This window comes from Crocuta crocuta, unplaced genomic scaffold (assembly GCF_008692635.1).
Source record: "Crocuta crocuta isolate KB4526 unplaced genomic scaffold, BGI_CrCroc_1.0 scaffold138, whole genome shotgun sequence".
NCBI classification, from domain to species: Eukaryota; Metazoa; Chordata; class Mammalia; order Carnivora; family Hyaenidae; genus Crocuta; species Crocuta crocuta.
In genome coordinates, this window is record NW_027532585.1 from 7141407 (window position 1) to 7159815 (window position 18409).

The 18409-nt window shown below is 50.3% G+C and overlaps 1 protein-coding gene across 3 annotated transcripts in view; it reads left to right on the plus strand.

Annotated features, from left to right (window-relative positions):
• AFAP1L2 (actin filament associated protein 1 like 2) overlaps positions 1-18409 on the plus strand; it is an 80866-nt gene that overhangs the window by 25250 nt on the left and 37207 nt on the right. For 2 of the 3 annotated variants that reach the window (XM_077779464.1, XM_077779463.1), the window contains exon 2: positions 15671-15799. The gene's annotated coding sequence lies outside the window, so the exon portion shown is untranslated. Of the gene's footprint in view, positions 1-15670; positions 15800-18409 lie in introns of those variants that run through there. The other variant, XM_077779465.1, reaches the window with a different exon arrangement.

The following is an 18409-nucleotide window of genomic DNA, read 5'->3' on the forward strand; positions in this document are numbered from 1 at the left end:
AGATTGGAGTTAAGAGCCAAATGTAAACTTACAATGTTCTCAGAAACTGAAATGCACTGAAAGAGTTGGAAATTGTGCATCAGCCGTTCCTTTTGACAAATGTTGGCTAAAATATTAAGTGAAAGGAGTGATCCAACCCAAAACTCAGTAATACCTTTACATTATTTATAGAACAGAGCTTTAAGGGTTCCATTTAGAACATCTGTGTGATGAACAGCTGGCTCTTGTTCAAGTAAACGAAGGACAGCGTGCGCCAAATCTATTTCGTCCAGGTCGTGGCTGTTTTCCTGAGGCGAGGACCTCTCTCTTGCTGCCCTTGTCACCTTACTCCGTCAGAGCCAGCACACCGAGAAGAGAGCCACCTTTTCCAAGCCCTTCGCCGCAGCTCCCTGGAACTCTCATTAAAGTGACCTTAATTCCTTCCTGTGTTCTTCAGGATGCAAAACTGCTTCAATTTCGGTTTTAGAAAGCCTTGGGCAGACACAGGAAATTGAGCCTTCCACAAACTCATTGTGTGACTTGGGCAAATTTTGTTTCCATCGAGAGGATGAATTGTTTCATGATTTTATAGCTCTGAGTCTGTGATAGACGTTTCAGACCAGGACTGTCCAAGAGAAACAGAAAGCAAGGGGTACTTGGGTGGCACAGTCGGTTAAGTGTCTGATTGTTGATTTCAGCTCCGGACATGGTCTCACAGTTTATGGGTTCAAGCTCCGCGTTGGGCTCTGTGCTGATGGCATAGAACCTGCTTGGGATTCTCTCTCTCTCTCTCTCTCTCTCTCTCTCTCTCTCTCTCTCCCTCGCTCTCTCTCTGCCCTTCCCTAGCTTGTGATTGTGCACACTCTTTCTCTCAAAAGTAAATGATAAACATTAAAAAACTTGTTACTAAAAAAAGAAATAGAAAATAATTTTAAACTACATTTTAAAGTATTTAACAAAAAAGGTGAAGTTAATTTCTAGAGTATCTTTCAACCCAGTACATCCAAAATATCATCATTTCAACATGTAATCAATATTTAAAGAAGGAACACTCTTGAGATATTTTACATTCTGTTGTGGGGGGAGGGGGGGTTAAGTAACACTAAGTCACTTAGAGCACATCTCAGTGCAGACTCAATTTCACATACTCAGTAGACACCTGTCGCTAGTGGCAGAGGATTGAGCGATCCCGTTTTAGATCAAGAGACAGTGAGTTCCACTTCGAAGTATAATTTGGTTAAAAGCGCCATCTGCCCACAGCCCTGTGGGTCGCTTAGACCTTCCAGCTTTGCTTTCATTTATTAAAAGCCAAGTGTGGGTTTGTGGGCATCCATGAGGTCTTTTTTATTAAAAAAATTAGACAGTTAAAAGCCACTTTTGAGGCCACAGAAGGAAAAAGATCCTAGGAATCCCAAGAAAGGTCCATCATTTCTCCTCAACTCCCAAATCTCCAAACTTGGAAAAGCAGAATTTTTTTTGTGTGAGGTTGACACAGATTAATTTGGAGGGATCTAAAATGATGTGAGATGATTTATAATCTATCAAACCCACTTAGTATGAGTATTTGTGCATTTTACCATGGAAATATTAATGTGTTTTATTCCTGAGCATTTCTCCAGACCCTGATGGGTTGTGTGGCATGTTGCTTTTCTAGAGTCTGAAATACACTGAATTTCTTTTTTTTTTTTCTTTAACATTTTCTTCATTGTTCAGAGACAGAGACAGAGCATAAGCGGGGAGGGGCAGAGAGAGGAAGACAGAATCTGAAGCAGGCTCCAGGCTCTGAGCTGTCAGCACGGAGCCCAATTCAGGGCTCAAACCCACGAACCATGAGATCGGGACCTTAGCCGAAATCGGCCGCCTAACCGACTGAGCTTCCCAGGCGCCCCTGAAATACTGAATTTCAAAACACCTCTAGCTTTGCAGATTTCAGATTAGAGATCGTGGGTCTGTAGTCATGGTTTTCAAACTTTTTTATTGCGATCGTGGTAAGAAATGTATTTATTTTTCGAACTTTTTTATTGTAACGTAAAAAATGTACATCCCAGAATACACATATACACACACACAGCTAAAACAAAGGTTTTATGAAAGATTTCACTCCTTTACTACGTGCACTGCATTTTGATATTTTCTACTATGTGGCTTGATTTTTTCATTTTTTTCTTTTTTTTTTTTTTTTTTTTTTTTTTTTTTTTTTTTAGCTATATTTCCTTACTCACTGAGTTGACAGTAAAGCCCGCTAAAGTGTCATGCTCTCAGTTTGAAAAGCACCACTATACTCCCTGTACTGGGGACCATGGAGACCCTCACAAGGATATATGTGCCAGTCAGAAAAGAGACCTGGCAGGGAGGCAGTGCACTCCCTCCCCACCCCCACCCACCATCACAGCCTCGCCCTTAGTGTCTGTTGGCTCTCATCAGCACTTTTTCTGGTGGTTTGGGGCGCCATATGGGTCATCCACGAAAATTACCTGGCCCAGTAGGCTGTGCTTGGACCTTTCAAAGGGAGCCACTGTATGGCTTTAGGAAAGTGAGGTGTGCCTTATAAAAGCGGTGGTTTACATGGAGCCACCATTTGTTCGGACTTTACTGTCCTATTAATGAGGACCTTTGGGTCAGCAATGACTAGCCACCAGCCTCTGTGAAAAAGGGAATTTATTGGTTCATGTAGTTGGCAGGGGGAAGGTTAGCTTCAGGCACGGTTGGACTTAGGGGCTCTAGCAAAGTGGGTGGGACCCTGTGTCTTCCTCTAGCGATCAGCCTTGTTCCCTTCTGGGCACTGGCTTTATCCTCAGACTGGAAAGGGGAGTGTTCTCCTACGGCTCCCAGTATAGATCCTCATGGCTTCTAATCCAAAGAAAAGAAAGACCTCTTGCTCTCAAAGCTGTCTGTTTGCTCATAGAGCAAATCCTGAGGAAAATTCTGGCTTTGCTTGAACCCATCCCAGTGGCCTGAAGGATGGCCAGTCCTCCGCTGCATCCCCACCCCCTGCGACTAAGGTGGGGTTTGCCAAATCTGAACCATATGGAATACGTATGGAATACCATCGTCCCATTACCAAGCAAAGGGAGAAAGAATATGAAGTAAACCAAAAGAATTAATTTTCATTCCTTATTGGTTCCTAACTCTTGCAAGGGACTGATTCCAAGTCAAAGGGGTTCATGTATTACGCACAGCTCTCTGTGATTATCAGTTCGTGTCCATTGGAGATGTTCTGCTCGGCAGAAGCAGGTTAGCCCAGCTAGACAGCTGTTCGGATCTGCTGGCTTTGTTAAAATTGCTCCTTTGTATGGAACTTTTGCTTTTCCATTCTTCCTAATGTTAAGGACCATTTTAGGCAGACTTTTTTTTTTTTGGCTCTCTCACAACTTAATCACACCACACCCGTTTCATCAGCTGTTTGATCCTCTGGGTCTGGCCCCTGGCACTGGGGAGTGAGGCGTGGAGGGTTGGGGATGACATTCTCTCCCAGCTGTTTTTCTCCATGAGCCAGGACCTCTGGCTTCCACCCTCCACGTTCCCATCGGACTGCCCCAGAGGGCTCAGCGTCTTGAAGTCCAGCAGCACCGCCTGGAATAAGTGACTGTCTTTGTTCAGACCTTTCCATTTCCCCAGATGTCATGCTCTGCTCCTCTCCCCGTTGAGCCTTTGGATTCCCCCTTCGGTTTCCACTCAGGCTTGTTCCTCAGGCCGGCAGAAATTTATGCTCACTGCCCTCGGCCCTCCCCCTAGGCCTTGGTGACATTTTATCTCAGGCTTCTCAAGGGGTGTGTGTGTGTGTGTGTGTGTTGGTTTGTTTTTCCTGGGCCCTTCTCTGTGCTTTTCTTTCATTAGAATGTTTTGAATTTCACTTTCTGGACAGTCTGCTTTAATAAGCAAATCTTTACCAATATAGGGTAGGTTCAGATGACTCTGGATAAACTCCAGGCTTGGGGGCCACAGGACCTATTGATTCTGAGCACTCGTATTTACTGTGTGACCCTGCTTTGGCCTCAGATCTCCCCTCCGTGAAATAGGGACGGGACGGCCTGCCTCGCAGGATGAATTGAAATTGTATGTGCGCCCTGCCTTGTCCAGGTCTCAGCATCCTGTGCCATGGTCATCTTCTCTCCACTTGCCAGCAAAGGCGACACCACCCCCCGCCCCAATCTGGCTTAATGAAAAAAGGGGATGTCCTTACCCCACATGACCGAGTGGTACAGGGGAAGGTTCGTTTGAATCTGGACTGAAAGGTTGTCCTCAGAATCTCCAATCCCTGTTTTCCTTCTCAGGGAGGCTGTTCCCAGAGGTGGTCACTGGGCCTAGGGCTGACATTCTCACAGATCGGGGAGACTGAGGAAGGAGATGGGCGCTGCCTGGGGAGAGCCCCAAGGCTGATGCCCGTTGGCGTATCTCTGGTCATGAGACTGTGCCGAAGTCAGTCACCAGCTGGGGGAAGGAAATGCTTTGATCGGCTGGGTCCACGGTCACGTGAGGGTAGAGGTGGGGGTTCTGGTCTTACCCACACCACAAATTCAGTTGGGTAAAGGGGTTTCCTAAAGGAGAATTGGGTACAAATAAGAAGGGCAGGTGGATGGTGGGGAAGGGAGGAGGTAACAGATACGCAGTGCACAGGCCCATGGTTTATCCCTTCTGAGGCACTGTTTTTGTTTTCCTTTGCCCAAAGGAAACTGGGTCGGCTGCCCAGGCAGGCAGATGGCAGCCGGTGGGGGTGGAGGAGGGGTTAGAAAACAAGCAGAGGGTGGGAAAAAAGCAAAAGACCCGAGAGCGATCTCTCAGATCACAGCCTGGCACTGACTCTCCTCTCTGTGTGCTTCTGGGATCAATCTGAACTTGTTGAGACCTGGGCTGGGCAGCCGTAGGAGCTTTGGAAACCTTCACCGGATTGTTTTCGGTAGTGTGTGTTTCTCGAGAAAGGTCGTTCTCCAGAGGGCCTTAACCTAAATTCCACCCCGGCAAGCCCCTGCTGACCTTCTGTGAGGGCGTCGTTTAGTAGTCCCGCAAAATCACACAGGGATATTTCCAATCTCCTTGCTGAAGCTGCCCCACTAACATTATAACCTATGTGCCTGTGTGTGTGTGGAGGGGCCATACGTTCGTGGATGCTTTCTGACTCCGGAATTTAGGTTTTATTTAGCAGCTGATATTGAACTTAGTAGCACATTTGATAGGATTACTTGTGATCTTTACACAAATCCTATTAAGGAGGTACTGTTATTAACCCCACTTTATAAATGAGGAAACTGAGGCCCAAAGAAGTTAATTAAACTCCCCAAGGCCACACAGCTAGTGTATAGTGAAGCCAAGAATGAACCCAGATTTGGAGCTAAGACGGGGGCAGTTTGAGTCTGGAGCATGGTACAGGTGGGCGGGGCCAAGGACTTGCTTGCTTCTGGACCAGGAGCTCAGAGAACTCCCAGGAACATGAGGACAAGGACGAGACACTCCAGATTCTGGGAGCCACCAGACAAAGAAGCTCGGGGGGCCGGGAGGCCTTCGTTCCCCAGCCCAGCTGCCTGGAGCTCGAGGCAGGGTCCTTGCCTGTGTGGGCCGATGGGCCTGAGTCAGCTGGGGGGGGTTGGGCTGGGGGGAGCAGTCCCTTGCCGAGTCCAAGGTCAGGGTCGTGGTGGTTTTGGGTTGCTGGGGCTGATTTCGACCTCCTTGGAGGCAGAGGCCTGAACAGGATGCAGCTTCCTCCCAACACATCGGCCCAATGGTGTTTGATCGTTTCTGCCAAATGCTGGGAAGAAACAGGAAATCAGGATGGAGGGTGATCTTATTTTTCTTTCTCTACATGTTTAGTTTGTGTCCTTTTCCTTTAATACAAATAGCAAGCAGACCAAGTGCAGGCAGCCGCCGTAGCAGTGGCTTCTCTCTGCGTAGCAGCTCCCTCCTCGGCTCTGATTACCAGGGGCGGACGGAAAGGGGGAACGCGGACCTCCCCTTAACGTCTCCACTGACAGATAACCACCGTTCCTGTCCGGCTTTCTTCTTTTTCTGTCAGAGAGCACTTCCCCGACTTCCCGCGTGACCTTGGCCGACCCCCGACAGCCTCTTGTTCAGAGACTGCAGTGGTTTGTGCCAGCTGTGGGACCTGCCACGCGGAGAGCCACCCAGCTGAACCTTTGCGCCCCACCCACACAACTGGCCTCCGCCAAGTCTGAATGAAGCCACTCTTCTGGCAGATTGCATTTAAGGAATGTCCTGACTGGCTTGGGGAACAAAGGCCTCCCCGGGCCCCAAAGCCTCTTTGTCTGGCCTGGACCCTGGTGGCTGCTAGAACCTGGCATGTCTCGCCCCTGCCCTCATGTGCCCCTTGAGCTGCTGGAGTGCCCCGGGGACCCAGCTCCGGCTCCGGGTTCCTGGTCTGCAGGGAGCGGGATGGCTCCGTGTCCTTCCTGCCTGCACCCTCGAGAAAGTGTTCCCACCACGGCGCCGTCCAGGAGTGAGACGCCTTAGGTGTTCCCAGCCCATCAGCTGCCAGGCGCCGCCTCTGGGTGGTCATTCCAGAGACATTATGTGGCCCGGGACTACAATTATGGCCAGGGATCGGCGAGCCCTTTGCCCTGGCCTACAGGACAGACCGGCCCAGACCCTTTGATAGGAGGCAACTTAGGAGTTTTTATCAGCCTGCGTGCACGCGCGTGTGTCTGTCTTTCTGGAAGCCCTGTGCTCAGCTGTTGTTTTCCAAGCACCGACTTTGAGTAAAGCACGACCAAACCAAGCAGCCCTGAGTACACAGGGTTTTCCTTTTCATTGGAGACGGAGGACTTGCATTCCTGGGACACATAGAAAATAAGAAAGATGGGAAGGTGGCTGACTGGCCGTGTGCTGCTGGGCCCACAGGATAGGTGGTGCTTCCAGTAGGCTGAGGTGGGGGCGGGGGCGGGTGGGGGCTNGGACTTGCATTCCTGGGACACATAGAAAATAAGAAAGATGGGAAGGTGGCTGACTGGCCGTGTGCTGCTGGGCCCACAGGATAGGTGGTGCTTCCAGTAGGCTGAGGTGGGGGCGGGGGCGGGTGGAGGCTTGGCCAGGCCCGGGCCTCTCCGCTTCACACTTGTCCGCTTGATGTCTTCGGCTGTTACGGTGCGAATTTCGGAAGGGGCCTCACTGAGCAGCTCTGGTGCAGCTGGCCCCATGGCTGGGCCTTGACTCCCACTCTCGGGGAGGTTTTTGTGTTTGTTTTTTTGTTTTTAATTTTTTAAAATATTTTATTTATTTCTGAGAGAGAGACAGCATGAGCAGGCGAGGGTCAGAGAGAGAGGGAGACACAGAATCTGAAGCAGGCTCCAGGCTCTGAGCTAGCTGTCAGCACAGAGCCCGATGAGGGCCTCGAACCCACGAACCGTGAGATCGTGACCTGAGCTGAAGTTGGACACTTAACTGACTGAGCCACCCAGGCGCCCTGTCTCAGGGAATTTTGTTCCAGTTAAGAGGCCACCAGTGAGCATGCTACAGCAGAGCTTGTATCCCGTGTCCCCAACCCGTACAGCTAACCCTGGGACCAAGAGGGTGGCCTCTTCTCGGGGAAAGTGTTCTAAGTGATGAGACCCCAAGATAGGTGGGAAAAAGCAGACTGTGCAACAATGATGACAAGCTGACCTTGAACATCAGGCCCAACAAGGGGCAGCTCATGCACACTGCTAGTAAATGAAGCAAAATCTTCTCCTCCTTGCCATTTCTTTTTTTTTTTTTAATTTTTTAATGTTTATTTTATTTTTGAGAGAGAGAGAGACAGTGTATGTCTCTGATCTGAGACACAGTGTGCGCCTCTGATCTGAGGAGGGGCAGAAGAGAGGGAGATACAGAATCCTAAGCAGGCTCCAGGCTCTGAGCTGTCAGCACAGAGCCCGACGTGGGGCCCGAATCCACGAACCGCGAGACCATGCCCCAAGCCGAAGTTGGCGCCTAACCGACTAAGCCACCCAGGCACCCCTCCTCCTTGCCATTTCTTGAAGATGGAGATGTGAACTCCTGGAGTATTTCTGGAGTATTTCTTACATTGGAGAAGGTTATGTACATTTCTGGCTTAGTCTCCTGGAGTCCAACAGGCAGGGTCCACGACAGCCTGCTAGAGGGGTGGCCTGTGATCTTTTGGGTGCTGATCGTTAGTGACAAACAACCGAGTTCAACGATGCATAAACATATAGACATGGGGGTCCTTGCCTTCCACATCCTTACTGTCCAGAAGGGAAAAGACTTTGTGGGGCGTGGGGGGGGAGGTATTTTCAAACATATCTGACTATATACCAGGAATCAACCTAGAAGGTTCTACATGTAAAATCAGAATTGAGTGCTATAGAAACACTATTGAAGTGTGTTTTTAAAGAATCTTATAAATGTATAAAGTGAAAAGACTTTTTAATAAAGCATTAATCACATTTTTAAAAAATCTCAGTAGATTATAACCTTAGCTGCACATTAGAATCTCCTGGGAAGCTTTAAAACCTGGGGCCCAGACTATACTCAGAGCAATTCTGGCAAGATGTCTGGGGGTGGATGCAGGCATCAGGGATTTTTTGTTTCAAGTCCCCAGGTGATTCCAGTGTCCAGCCATTGCTGATAGTCACCACTTTTCCTTTTGTACCTGAGCCCCTGAGTGGTCGTCCGTGAAGTGTGCTGAAAGCAGGCATACGCTTTAATGTCAGCGGGAGGGTGCTTTTGAGAACATTACAGACTGGTATCAGGACCCAGGAACTTGCTCTGTCTGTGCAGAAGCACACAGCAGAAGACACATGGACACATGGACACATTTGGGCTTCATACATCCATACAGTAGAATATCACCCAGCAGTCAAAAGGAGCAAACTTCTCATACATGCAACATAGATAAATCTCAAGTGCCTTCTGTTAAGGAAAAGGACTTGGACCCCAAAGGCTCTGCAGATCGCCAGGGATAAGAAGGAAAGAGAGGCTACAACATGGATGAGCCCAGAAACTGTTACTGCACAGTGAAAGGAGCCATTCAAGCAAAGGCCACATATTCCTCGACTCTGTGTATAAATGAAATATCTAGCATTGGCACATCCATAGGGATGACACTGTCAGGGTACTTAATGCCACTGATTTGTACACTTCAAAGTGATTAAATTTTTGGTAAATTTTAAGTCCTGTGTCTATTGCTACCATAAAAAAGAAACAAGAAAAGCCACTTATTCACATGCCAGGAACACAGCAGGTACTTGGCAAAGGCTGGCTTGGCATTTGGCGCTTCTGAAGAAAGGAGATGTTGACCGGAGGTGTCCCTTCTTAGGTGGAACGAAGGGGAATGTTTTCCAAAAGCTTCTTGAGAACTTGAGGATTGTCCATGATTAGAAGGAATCGACTTGGCATTGTCTGCCCTCTGCTGCAACGACATGGTGCTGTTCCTCATCACAGAAGCTTCTTCCACGCACTCCACTGTGCCTGGTGCCCAGCTGTTGGGTTCAAGCAGAAAATATGCCCAGTGGCTCCATCTTGGGAACTGTTTGGGGCAGAGAGTGGGATGCATGTCTTTTTTTACTTAAAGACTAGGTCTGTTTTGTTTCATGTTTGGAAGGAAAATCATGCTCAATCATGGGTCTTCAGCAAATGCAGCTGAACAAATAAAAATGTGTGCAGAAAACAGCAGGGAACCATGAAGAACAGCTCTTTCGGCGTGTTGGGAAGACATTTATGGTTGGGAACCTAGTGACCAAAAGGCAAGCCTGCCTCAAGATGAGAAAAGGCGGGGGAGGAGGTCATCTGGAGGCAGAGCTTGGCCATGGCCGAGGGCAATGAATCGAGCAGTTGAACCTCCCAGCTCCGCGTGGGCCTTGGAAGTCCTGAACAAGAATCTTATTGATGATTTGTCAGACCCTGAGCAGACAACTCTGAACTTTAACAGAGCCAGGATGGAAAGCCTGCACAAGGGTCTACAGTTTCCAGAATGAACAGCACACTTCTTTTTCCCCTCCCTCTGCTGGAGGATGAGAGAGACCAAAGTGAGAAGTGTTGGGGAGTGGGGGGCGGGGAGGGGGCGGGGAGGGAAATGGGATGGGTGCCTTCCAGAGCCTCAGTGACATGGCCACATTCCTCCCAGCTCTGAGGGCTGAAAAATGTCACCTGGGTTGGCACAAATTAGGGCCCTGCTTTTGTTGATTGTTATGAGCCCGGAGCTGGAGCTTGAAGGGTCTGATCACAGGAGAATCCCTGGCCTCTGCTGTGCTCGGCACCTCGTCAGCACCCCCGAACCTGCGAAGGCTGACCGGCAGCCGGGAAGAGCTCCTGCGTGGCCTGGGACGTGGACTGGGCCCACACTGAGACGGCCATGAATGACTGGCTTTGATGGTGACGAGTCCGAGGAAGCAGAAGCTGATTGCTCGGTCATGGGCTGCTTTGTAGAGAAGGGACCTGCATGGACCTTGAATGCAGAGAGAGACAGAAATGACATCACGGGCTTTGTGACTCTGGTTCCTGGTGCCGCGCTTCTTCAACCCTGCTGCTTACCCTTCACCCAGCACAGCCATTTTAGAGGAAGAGTGGAGGGTTTCTCTGCTTTCTTGGTACCCTACCACCCGTCAGCCTGGCCCGTCCGGTCCCCTGTGGCAGGGACCACAGCTGCCTGTCTCACCACAGTGTCCTCAGGCCTGTGTGACTAATAGCATTCTGCAGCTCTCAGTCACTCAGGGTCTCTTAAGTCCCTCACCGAACGGAGTTACCACCAGGTCCCATTGCCTCTACGTGCTACGTATCTAGAAGCCACTGCCCCCCACCCTTTGCCAAGTATGGTGGAACGGGACACAGAGGTCATGACCTGGATAAACTTCCCTGACTTGGGAATGGTTACAGCCAAGGGACGACAGACAGCAAGCACTTTGGACTTGGGCGTACTTGGATCTGAGCTCCCTTGCCACTTCTAACTACATGTATGGGCCTCAGGAGCCCATGCCATGCACTCGCAAGGTACTTGGGAGAACTGGAGGTGGCAGGGTGCGGTGTCCTGCATGGCCCCTGGATGCCGTGATTAGGTCACACCCTCATCATTCTCATCTGTGCTAATGGGATTCTCTGCCTGCCACTGTGCCTCCCTCCATGGTCCCCCTCCACTGTCAGCAGGGTTATTCTGCCTCTGGCCTGTTTTTCTAGAGGCCCTGCAGGGTAAGGCACTGACTCCTTTGGGAAGGAAATCAAGCCTTTATGGTCTGCGTGTCTGATCGAACTCCACAGTTCTGGCCTCAGAGTCCGCCATCCCCCANTTCTCAAATACTGCACGTGCTTTCAGTGCTGGGTCTCCTCCTCCTCCCCCTCCTCCATCCCCCCTCAATCTTTATTTCCGAGAGAGGAGAGAGACAGACAGAGCATGAGCGACAGGGAGACACAGAATCCAAAACAGGCTCCAGTCTCTGAGATGTCAGCAACACAGAGCCCAACATGGGGCTCGAACTCACGAACCACAAGATCATGGCCTGAGCCAAAGTCAGATGCTTAACTGATTGAGCCCCCCAGGTGCCCCCAGCACGTCAGTCTTCTGAGCATCTCTTTCCCTTTTCCTAGAACACCTCTGCCTCTTCCCGGTGAACTCCTATGCCTCCTCAGTGACCGGTGTCTACATTCTTCTTGCAGATAACCCCAGAGTCAGGATCTTGGTCATTCCTTACCCTCGGGGACTCTCCTGAGCCCCTTCTCTTCTCCCCTGGTATACTCCCTGGGCACCCCCCTCTCCAGAAATGGAGCTCCTGGGAAGGCTGGGGACCCCATTCGAGTCAACTCTGTCTCCCCAGAGGCACGATACTTTTTACCCTTTGGCCCCGTACGTGTTTGCTTGCTTGGAAATAAATCGAAGCTGTTTTCCAGGAATCAGGCAGCTTTGGGGAATAGCTGAGGATGTGAAACCAAAGACATGCTTGAGTTTCAGTGCTTTTTTTCTTTTCTGTAGCGGAAGTAGCTGCAGTCACAGCCTGAAAGGGTTCAGGAGGTCAGGAAAAGCACAACTTGAGATGCTAACTGCCTTGCAAGGCCCTTTTGCTTTTCCACATCCACTGTAGCTGAGTTCAAGGCTCGGTGTCATTTCCTCACGTTTGTCCTTTGTTCTCTCGGTCTGGACTTCTTCAAATTCACTGCTTTTTAGCCTGTTGAGTTCCTGCAGCCAACAGGAAAGTCATGAATAGCTGTTCAGAAAACACTCAAAACCAAACAAGAAACAACCAGATGGCCTTGCCCTTCTGTACCTCTTCCCAGAAGCCTTCCAGGCCTCGGATTCTCATCTGTCTTCTCTCACACTTTCTGGTGAAAATTTTTGGTGGTGTGCCTTGGGCTGGCCTCATTCTGCCTGGGAGCTTGCAGAGGGCAAGACCCACGCTGTCCTGGTCTCCATTTTCATTTCCTGGTTAGTTTAGGCCAAGGGCCCAGCTCACCTGATCCTTACTGACTGGTGGACTCTGGGAGTTCTTGCTGGTGGCCTTTCAAATCCTGCTCTGTTAAGAGTCTAATCAGTTTTGTTTTGTTTTTTTTTTAAATTTCTAGGAGAGAGAGAGGGAGAGACAGCGTGAGCAGGGGAGGGTCAGAGAGAGAGGGAGTCACAGACTCTGAAGCAGGCTCCAGGCTCTGAGCTGGCTGTGAGCACAGAGCCCGACGCGGGGCTCGAACCCACGAACCGCGAGATCATGACCTAAGCAAAAGCCAGAAGCTTAACCGACTAAGCCACCCAGGCGCCCCAAGAGTCTAATCAGTTTTAAGTGGCCTGGGCAAAAGCCATTGGCCGCTTGGAGACCCACTGTGGTGGGTGGTCCCAATACCCAGGAATAGGACAAAGGCTCTGCTTTTGGCTGAGGGGCTCTTTCCCAGACAGGACCACCCAAACATGGCTTCCTTCATGCCTCATCGTGGCTCTCACCTACCCATCTTTCCACTGGCAGAGATGAAGGCCTCCTTCCAGCCCACCTCTAGGCATATGAGCTGAGCCATCACTGACCACATGCAGCATCTGGGCTGCTGGCTGCGTTTTACCTTCATTTGGCTCTTGACAAGCCAGAGGGGGGTGGACACGGACCCCTGTGGTTGGTGCTTGCTTGGTTCTTCAGCGTTTACCAGGGCCCTGAGAAGGAGAGTGGAGGTTTCTCTGCTGCTTCTCCAGCTTTGGCCAAGTAGAGTTGCCTTCGCGCATGCTCCTGCCAGGAAGAGAGGGCTCTGATTTTTCCAGGCGGTACACACCCATGTGGGCGAGCTCGCTGACCCCCGTACTGATCTGACAGTCACGGGCGCTGGCCCTGCTGGCACTGCCTTCCTCTGAAACAAGCAGATACCCACCCCCTTCCCTTCCTCCAGCTCTCCTACAAGCAATAGCAATGCTCACTCCAGGGAATCTGGTTTTGCAGGGTTGGGGTTCAGAGGCGCCTACCCCGCTGAGATCCACAGAGGTGTTTGAACAGCAAGAGGCTGGGTGGCTCTCCCTTAGAACCAGGAGCAGGAGGGCTTTTTCTAATGAAGGGGTCGAGGGGATAGTTTCGGGTTCCTGTTCAGTTCTGGGGAGCTAGGCCATTGGGGGCGCTGGAAGAATGCCTCACGTGGGTAAAAACATCCAGCGGAGTGTTGCCAGTGGCTCAGTCTTTTTTTTTTTTTTTAATTTTGTTTTATGTTTTATTTATTTCTGAGAGAGACAGACAGCATGAGCAGGGGAGGGTCAGAGAGAGAGGGAGANTAGCTCAGTCTTAAGAGTCAGACAGCAAATGAGCTCTCTGCTGTGGGCCGTGTGGGGCCTTACGGACCTTCCCGGGGCCCTGGGGCCTTATGGACCTTCCCGGGGCTCTCAGGCCCACATTGTACAACACGGGCATAATGATGCTTATCTCTTTAACTTGTGAACTAGTAGGTGCCTAATGAACTCATTCATTCAGTCATTCATTCATCCATTCATCCATTCATTCCATAAACATTTATTCAACAATTACAACAGTGTGAGGTGCCAAAGGCGTAAGACAGATGAAGTCCTCTCCTTGAGCTAACAGGTTTTGTCGTTTCCAACAACTCTGTGCAAGGGGTAGGGCCTGTGCGGTCTTCTCCACTCTCTAGGTGAGGACAGGAGCTGGGACGGATTGCGGGATGCTCAGAGTCCCCGCAGCAGGTGATACAAGACAGCTTGGACTTCTTGGCTTCTGTGCTTGGGAGCCGGGCCCTCATGTGTAGCCTCTGGTCCTGCGAGCAGATCCATGGTTCTCCATGTCGGCTGCACATTGGAATCACCTCAGAAAGTTGCAGAACTTCTGACTCCTGGGTTCTACTCCCAGAGATTCTGATAAGCAGTCTGAGGTGTGCCTTAGGTAACAGGACTTTTTTTTAACTTAAAAAATCTTTTTTCTTAATGTTTATTTATTTTTTGAGAGAGGGAGAGAGACAGAGCACGAGCAGGGGAGGGGCAGGAAGAGCGGGCGACACAGAATCCATAGCAGGCTCCAGGCTCTGAGCTGTCAGCACAGAGCCGGATGTGGGGCTCAAACCCATGAACCATGAGATCATGACCTGAAATGAGGTCAGACGCTTAACCGACTGAGCCATCCAGGCGCCCCTTTTTTTTACCTTTCTTTACAAGTTTATTTGTTTACTTGTGAGAGAGAGAAAGCAAGCTGGGGAGTGGTAGAGAGAGAGAATCCCAAGCAGGCTCCACGCTGTCAGCATAGAACCCGACTTGGGTCTTGAACTCACAAATTGTGAGATCCATGACCTGGGCCAAAATCAAGAGTCAGATGCTCAACCAACTGAGCCACCCAGCTACCCCAGGTATCAGGATTTTTTAAAGCCCTCCGGGGGACACAATGCAGCCAGGTCTGGAAAGCAGAGAGTAGAGCCTCAGGAAGCTGGCTGCCATTCCTGAGAGCCAGCTGGACAGAAGAGCCAAGATGGCGGCCCCATCAGCAAATGCAGCCTCCTATTCTTAATAGAGATTAGATCACAAATAATAATAATAGCAACAATGGGGAGTGCCCTGTTCCTACACTGTTGTTTCCTGCACTGGCATCTCTGCAAGGTGATTCCAGCTAGAAATTGACAAGTGTCTCTACACTTGTCTACACTCTCCACTCTGGTGGTCCTTGTGGGAGCCTATTTGGTACCTTGATCTGTGGGACCAGAGCCCTTAGCCAGCTTGGGAGTGAGACTGGACTCAATTTCAGGCTGAGGTGGCTTCATTACCGAAGAAACTCAGGAAGGTTTTGTTTTTCTGTTTGCCCCACAACCGTGGCGTTTGGCGGATCATCCGTAATGCTGCAGGGATAGCGTAATCACGGTTTCATCTCTGGAATGACTCTGTTTCCCTCTGCTTGGGGAAAGGACCGACAATTGGGTCATCACAGGATTTCTTTTGATGGTTATGGGTTTGACCTGCGTTCAAGTTCCCCAGACCCTGAGCTGTCCTGTTTGAACTTTTCTCAAGGGAGCAGATCCTGTTTCCGGACTCACATGGCCTGATGGGCTTGTCTGGGCCATCTTGGCCACTGTCAGTCCAGCAAATGGTAGACCTGCAGCTTCAGCCAAGGTCATCCATCTCAAAGCCAAGGGCCTGTTTTCCTCTGCCCAGGACCACTTTTTGGCTCTNAGGCCTTACCCCAAGCCCCTCCCCCTCAGGACCACAGGGCACACGGTGAAGTGACGCAGGGTCTGCAGGTGCCTCTGAGCTGGGCCTTTGGAGAGAAGGCAGCCGTTGTAACGGATTCTTCTCTTTTTCCGTGTCTAGCCCTGGAGCAGCTGTTGACGGAGCTGGATGACTTCCTCAAGATTCTCGACCAAGAGAACCTGAGCAGCACAGCTGTGGTAAAGAAGAGTGGCCTGGCCGAGCTCCTCCGGCTTTACACCAAAAGCAGCAGTAAGTGTGGCCCGGAGGCCTTGGGAAGGTCCCCTTGGAAACAGGAAGACGGTCATCTGTGTGCTCAGGCTGCTGTAACAAAGTCCCACCAACTGGGTGGCTGAAATCATAGAAATGTGTTTTCTCAGAGATCTGGAGGCCAGCAATCTGAGATCAAGGTGTCGGGCAGGGCTGGTTCCTTCTGAGGCCTCCCTCTTTCCCCCGCAGATGGCCGTCTTCTCTCTGGGTCTTCACACCATCTTCCCTCTGTGTGCACGGCTGTGTCCAGATTTCTTCATACAAGAAAGAATACCAGTTATATTAGATTGGGACCCACCCTAGTGGCCTCGTTTAATGTTAATTACCTTTTTAAAAAATGTTTATTTATTTTTGAGAGGGGGAAGGAGCAGAGAGAGAGAGAGAGAGACAGAGGATCTGAAGCTGGCTCTGAGCTGACAGCAGAGAGCCCGACACGGGGCTTGAACTCACAAGTTGCGAGATCATGACCCGAGCTGAAGTCAGACACTTAACCTGCTGAGCCACCCGGGCCCCCCTAATGTTAATTACCTCTTGATGATTCTTTCTCCTACTGAAGTCACATTCTGAGGTATTGAGGGCTAGGACTTAATATATGAAATGGGGGGGAACAGAACTCAGCTCGTAGCAATAGTGTAGGAGTGATGTGACACGGATGAGAGCCCCAGAAAACTCCGAATACCCAGCACAGCAGCCCCGAGTGAGGTTTTAAACAAAGTGTTTTCAAAGCACTTTTCCTCACTCATTCAAAGCAGAGAAGGGATAATAAACTGTGGTAATAATAGCCAGTAGGTGCTTTTCCCACCTGCACACACGTTAACTTGCTTCATCTCCAAGACTCTCCTCTGAGGTGGGTGCTGTTATTACAGATGAGGAAACTGAGGCCTAGAGAGTTTAAATCCCTTGCCCTGTGTCATATGGCCCAAAGGAAAACATAGTTTTAAGGCTATAGTTCACAGAGTTTGTTTGTTTTTCTATCTTTTCTACTGAGGTAGATTTTATAATCAAATACATAGATCTCAAGAAAGCATTCAATTCAGTGAATTTTGGCATTCGTATACACCTGTATACCTGCCACCCCAAATAAGTCATAGGATACTTACATTGTTCCAGAAAGTTCTTTCTTGCCCCCTTTTCAGTGACTTCCTCCCCACCCCCACCCTAATACAACCATTTTTCTGGTTTCTCCCACCACAGATTAGTGTTGCCCATCCTAGATGGAATATAGGATGTATATCCTACATAAATGGAATCGTAAGGTGTGCACTTGCTCTCTGGCCTCTTTCACTCAGGGGATTTGTCCATGCTCCGTCCGTGCTCCGAGCTGTGTGTGTTCCTTCTGTTGCTCGGTAGTACTCCAGTCTGTGACTGTACCACAGTCTTCTTATCCGTTCACCTGTTGATGGACTTCTGCGTTGTCAGGTTTGGGTTATTACGAATAATGAGGCTGCTCTGAACATCCTCGCACAAGCCTTCTTGGGGACATGCTGGTTTCATTTCTAGCACATTCTGATTTTCTTTCTTTTTTTTTTTTTTTTTTAAAGGAAATGCCTTCTTGTGAAGCCCTAACAACTTAGTTGATTCTGTTTCTGTATCGGATGAGAATTGGAAGTGATATTTTGGGACAGTAAGGGACCTTAAGAGGGCACCTAATCTATCTGCCTCAGGGCAGGAAGCAGCCTAAATCCACTACCCGAAAAGGGAAGTGGACCCTCTACGGCCGTCACGGTCAGGAAGTTCTCCGGAATGTCCAACCTGCACCCACCAGGTTACATTTCAGGGTTGCTTTTCCTTTTCTTGGTTCCCTGTGGAAGATTTATTTTCTGAATGAGCGAGAAGCCATAAAGCTGAGGCCTGTCGCCATGTGCCCGGCAGCCTTCTCTTTTGCTGGAATGAGCCGGCTCTCTTCGCCTTCCACGAGAGGTGTTTGCCCCGGGCCCCGTGCATGGCCTTTGCCACTCTCCAGGCCACCCCGGGTTCCCAGGCTCCTCCTGGCTCTGAGACTAGCGTCGGCTGGCCTGCATGAGTGCTGGCGAGCGGCACATCAAAGGTGGGAGTGGTGGATGGGCAAGCCACATTACACAGCAGGCGAGGTAGGGGTGAATCACTCCGTGGCAGGATCCATCGTGGAAGCCTTGAGGAAGCACACTGCCCAGACCTTTTAGATGTGCTCTGACCTGAGAATGTTTAATGATAGACCGTACCTCCGTGGGCAGCGGGGAGACACCTCTGTGACGGGCTCCCACCGGCGTTCTGGTCCATTCTGATCCTCTTGGTCCACATACTTCTTGGTTCTAATCACTCTATCAGGGCCCCCTGGGTGGGGTCCCTCTGTGGGTTAATGTGCCGTGTGGCTTCCTATAGGTTGACCTTTGTTTTACCCCAGATGTTTGTATATTCTGCTCCGATAAGGTCAGGCCTTCTCTCCCACCCCCACCCTCAGACTCTGCACCTTGCAGGGCTGCAGGTGCTGCTGAGACCAGTCAGGAGATGCTCAGGGTGAGCTGCCCACAGAGCCCCCACTCAGACCACCGGAAGTGTGTGCACAGCCCTACCGGGACCTGCAGCTGCCACCCCCCCCCCCCCCCCCCCCCC